The sequence below is a fragment of the Micromys minutus genome, assembly GCF_963924665.1.
Source record: "Micromys minutus genome assembly, chromosome: 20".
NCBI classification, from domain to species: domain Eukaryota; kingdom Metazoa; phylum Chordata; class Mammalia; order Rodentia; family Muridae; genus Micromys; species Micromys minutus.
The window spans coordinates 11,438,422-11,444,052 of record NC_137955.1 but is presented as its reverse complement, the minus strand read 5'-3'; positions in this window follow the sequence as shown (position 1 = coordinate 11,444,052).

Genomic DNA, 5,631 nt, shown 5'->3' with positions numbered 1-5,631 from the left:
AAATAAAAACCCTTCAACCACTAAAACAAAGTATGAACTGTGATTTGATGAAGGAAAATACTGCCTTTGGAAACCCATCATTGGTTTCTGTCATGATTTCTGCTCTAGTGTTTGCTCAGAAAAAAAAAATCCCCAAATAGACAAATTTAACTGAAAATGGATAATTAGCTCCTCTTAATCTTGTAGTCTGCCATCAGATGTAGGATGGTATAACTGCATGCCTGTATAAGCATGGTCAATAGCCTAACTATCATAGAAGAGCCTTTAAATCTCATTCAAATAACCAAAGTCCCTATCTGGAAGAATTGGGCACAGAAGAACTGCAGTGGTCCAGGGTTGTAACTCAGCCAGTGAGCAAGAGCAGTCCTAGCTCATCTCCTCCTCACTGTAGGGCAGTAGTCCTCAGAGTTGGATCTTTAGGGCTAACGGAGACAAGTCAAACCTGGATACATCCCCACATGACTCTGAGATGTAACATCACAGAGGCAAGTTGGGTTCCAGGTGAGACTCAATTGTCTCGAAGGCCACTAACACTTCTCTTACTGGTGTCAGAGTTGCCATTGTATTATGTATCCTTACAATGGTCCCCACTGCTCCTTACTTCCTGATGGTCACATCATCACAGTGTTTTCCCTACGCTATGGCCTAGTCTGGTTGACTCTCTTCTAATAACAGGAACACAGCAAAGCAGATGGAGAACACCTAGAACCCATCTCTGAAAGGCCATGACTGAATGCAATGCCTGGTTTTATGTGTCAACTTGACACAAACTAGAATCATCAGAGAGGAAGAAGACTTAGTGGAGAAAATGCCTCCGTGAGATGCAGCTGTAAGGTATTTTCTCAATTAGTAATCAACAGGGGAGGGCCCAGCCCATGGTAGGTGGTGCCATCCCTGGGCTGGTAGTTCTGGGTTCTATAAGAAGTCAGGCTGACAAAGCCATGTGAAGTAAGCTAGTGAGCAGCACCTTTTAATGACCACCTGCTTTAATTCTTGCCTCCAGTTTCCAGCTCTGCCTCAGTTCCTGTCCTGACTTCCTCTAGTGATAGATAGTGATCGGGAAGTGTAAGCTGAATAACCTCTTTCCTCCCTAACTTGCTTTTGGGTCATGGTGTTTCACTGCAGCAATAGGAACCCTAACTTATCCTCTCTTACTCTCTGCTCTCTGTCCTGTTGCTAGCTGCCTGGTGGAGAGGTCTATGTAGGTGCAAACTGAGGAAGACCTCTAGGTCATGGAAAGTGAAGACACCTTTGAAGTCCTTTGCAGCTGAATCCTGCCAGTAAGCATGTGAGTTGAGTATCTGGGGCTAGACTGAGCCAAAGTCCATTTGGAGTCTGTGGGTGAAGCAAGGAGTGTTGAGCTTTTGTTTCCTGCCACAAAAGTGCTTGGCAAGACCAGGGCTCTGAGGTGGGGTTGGGGAGACTAGGCCTGGGCCTGAGGCTTAGTGGCTGCTTTGTAAAGCTGTGGTCAGATGTTCAGATACTGAGAAGTGAGATGCTTGGCTTACTGTAGCAGCACGGACCTTGCTAGAGAGGAATTAGAGGCATCTCTCAGGTTCACAGTGACGTTGCCATCTGCTCTTCCCTGCCTAGCTTTTCGATTCTTCTTTTGAGGTATATATGAGGAGTTGAGATACTCCCGTTGGCTTGGGTCTTCAGTCCTCACAGCCTTCTTAATCCCAGCTTCTGGGTCTTCTTTTCTCATCCCGGGTCCTTTCCCTTAGAGTTCCAGGGTCAACTCAGGAAGAAGCACTGATCCGGCTCCAATGAGCTTGGGTGTGAAGCCTGCTCCATCCTTCAGGGTCAAACACCATGACTGCAGCCTTCTGAGAGACCTGGAGGCAGATGGGGTCAGTGAGTGAAAACATTGCTGGGTTCTGGGACCACGGAGACTGAGTTTCGTTTTTACACAATTACACACACACACACACACACACACACACACACACACACAGCGATAAATAACTAATACCACATTTGTCCCAAGACTATGCTCTCTAGTATTTTAGCATTTTTTTTGAAAAGTTATTCTAATGAATGGTTATAACTCAATTTTGAGGGCCTCAACCAGAACTTTTAATAAAATAGAATAGAATGGAATAAAATAGACCTAAACAATAAAAGATGAACAAATATCATTTATTTTTTTATTGTTTATATCAGTATATATTTCAAATGTTAGGTTGTGATGTTAAGTGTATTATGTGGGGGTTATCAAAAATGTTTGGAAGCAACATTCCTTGATGAAAATCTGGGGGAAAATTGTATCAGAAAAAAAAACAAACTCTCCTCCCTCTAGGCAAATGGAACTAAAATTTAAAGCTTGGTTCTTAAGCACTGCAGCACGCTGATTTTCTCTGTCCCGTTAAAAGAAAGCGGTCAGCCATACTGCCTCATGATAGTCCCTCTATTTGGTTAAGCAGACACTGTGCATTTCTCTTAAGAGAGAAGCAAGACCTTGGAGTCCTGGTGATACAAGAACCCATGAGTCCTTGGGTCTGTCATCCACTGATAGTAGTCCAATATGAAGCATGCAAAGAGAAGTCCTGGACTTCTGGTTTTGGTGATGGGGATTTTCAGCAACGCCAAGGACTGTAATGAACTCTTTGTGGTAGTTAGGAACAGCTGCTTCCTTCCAAGAGACTGCTCTCCTAATCCCTGGAACCTGTGACTACTACTTTATATAGAAATGGTGTCATTTCCTCTGTAATCAGAGTAATGATTTCAAGATGGGGAGATTTTCCTGGCTTATCAAAGTGGAGCTCTGTTACACAGTTATCACAGTTCCATGCTCTGATGTGAGCTCAGCAGAGGGGGGACTATGACAGGCGGGAGAGCAAGAAGCCATGTGGCCTCACGGTAGAGGTCAGAGCAATGCTGTCACAAACTTAGGATGGTTTTGGCCCCAGAGGCTGGAGAGGTAAGAGATGGATTTGCTCTTAGGAGCTCTGCAAGAACACAGCTCTCCTGACACCGTTGTCTCAGCCTAGTGATAATGACTTTGGCATTCTCCAGTCTAGAACTTCAGAGAACAAATTTTTACATCTTTCTACCACCAAGCTTGTGGTGATCTATATCAAAGGCAGCAGCTGTCATAACTGAATATGCCTCTCAATACAATCTGCACCTTGGAGTCCTGTAGTAGTGAACATAATAATGAGCTATGTATTGTATTGACATTTTAAAAGGCTTCTTTTATGAAACGTTTTATGCACCTTATATGAAAATAACCTGAAATTCTGCAGCTGACTTTATCCTGAAGCTGGTCTAATTAGTTCTGTGTACTAGCTAATATTACTAACACAGCCATTTTGATGAGTAATTTTGGTAGCCACTGACTCTCATGTTCATACCATTGGTGGTGACCTTGGTATCATGTTAATCTTGACTAGATCCCTTAGATACAGAGCCTGGGACAGGATCCTTGCTCAGATAACTGATAATCTGATCTGGTTCCATGGAAAGGCTTTGCATCACAAAGTTAGTCCCATATGAAGAGGGGCCAGGCTCTGATGTGCTCACTCTGTAAGAAGCTGGGTGACTGAGGTAAGGGTGAATAAAGAACTGGGAATGGGAAGCTATTGTCTGCTAGGACAAGGATAACTAGTTTTATGGATGTTTGTGAAGAGTGGCCAATGGTGCTTTAATAGACCTGACAGTGTAGACATTTTGCTCTTTTCTCTCCCTTGCTAAAACCATTGCATTCCTAAAGTTAGCACCCAAGGTCTATTTCCTTATTTGGTCATTGACTAATTCCTGAGACTAAACACCAGGGTCTAACAATCAAAATTCATTATTTGGCTAATAGTGACCAATCAAATAAAGTCACATACAACATCTTAAACGTATTAAAACTACTGTTACAGAATGCAAAGCCCTAAATGGAACATGTACACTGTACCTTCTCCTGTCATAGTTCAGGGATCATTGCAGAAACAGCAACAATGGACAGAAAGTACACCATTCCTAAATGGGGAGCTATTTCCAGTTAGCTACTACAGGTAGCTGGAAGAGTGGGAGGAGAGAGAAAGGGGGGAGAGAAGAAAGAGAGGGAAGGAAAGGGAAGGAGAGGGAGAGAGTTCCAAGTGTGTAGACCCTAGTAAGCTGACCATGTTCTCCAAAGGAAGCCCATACACCCAATGATATCTGGGCAGCATACATTGGTCTTGATGGATCTATAAAGAAAGAATATAACACAAAGCTGAGTGGGTAGGAGAAGGGGATGTGGGGGATGGATATGGTGGGATGGATGTGGGGGATGGTTGTGGGGGATGGATCTGGGGGATGGATGAGTGGGATGGATGTGGTGGGATGGATGAGGGGCATGGATCTTGGAAGTATTGGAGAAAGGCTTGAATATGATCAAAGTATGTGATATTCTCAGAGAAAATAATATGATGTTTAACAATTGATATTTATCAGATTAAGGAACACCTTTATAAATTCTTTCATTGGTAGAAGTTTTGAAGTTGTGTGTGTTCAATCTGATCGAATGTATTTGCTGTTTGTCTTGGGGATGGTTAAACTGCTTTAATTTATATATGCTGACGAGTTATGACACTAGGTTTTCTTAAGTTGATGTAATCACACGTTTAAAAAATGAAGTCAGCTTTTGCATATAAAAATTTTGTTTTTCAAAGTGTTTCCATGGATAAATATGATCTTTTTCTTTACTTGCCTCAAGCTATTTTTATTTAGTTTGAATATCTGGTTATATAAGATTCATAAGTTATGAAGTCTTTCTTTTTTTCTAGCTCTTTGAGAGAACTTAACCATGAAAAAAAACAATCTGTTCTTTTGAGTGTTTAAGTAGAATTTTCATTAAACTGTCAAAAAAATAAACACAATTGCTGTTAGTTACTAAAGCTTATACAAACATTACATAACCATTAACCATATTGCACAGTTATATTTAAATCATTCCTAACATATTAACCAAATGAATATATGTGAGGATTCTGTGTCATACCATTGCATCTTTGAAAGTCTCAATGGTTTACAGAAACAAGCATGACTTTTTCTACAGGGCATCCATGGAATGATACTGTTCTCACACAAAGCCTTCAGGACCTACTACATAAAGGAGGTGGCCACATGTCCCTGTAGATCCTTTCAACAATCTTTGTAGGCAAGGAAAGGCCAGAAGCCAAGCAAAGCAGGGGCCTATGGCTGTATCACAATCCTGATTGGAGCAGGAGACTAAGGCATGGCCCAAATATAACCTAGATAGAACTGAGGCTTTTCTGTTTGCTCTTGGGCAGGAAAGATGAAGCAACAGTGAATCAAACCGGGTGTAAATTCCAAATTCCATGTGGAAAAATGTGTGACCTTCAAACCCCAGACTTTGATCATTTAAATCCAACATTTCTTAGCAAGTCTTTAAAGCTCAGTAAATGCCTGCTAAGTTTCAAAACATCCCTCAAACATGCTAAGCTGTTGCATTTGCTGAAGTAAGCTGGGAGCTAAAGCCTGGAACATCTGATGGAGAGTGGAAACCACATGGTCACAGAGAAGTTGCCCTTGCATGCCAAGCTTCCTATGGCCTCCTAGTATCCCAACATGCAACACACTGGGGACTGTTGATAACTGGGATTTTACAGGTTCTTGAATTATTTCCAAGCCTGAAAAAAG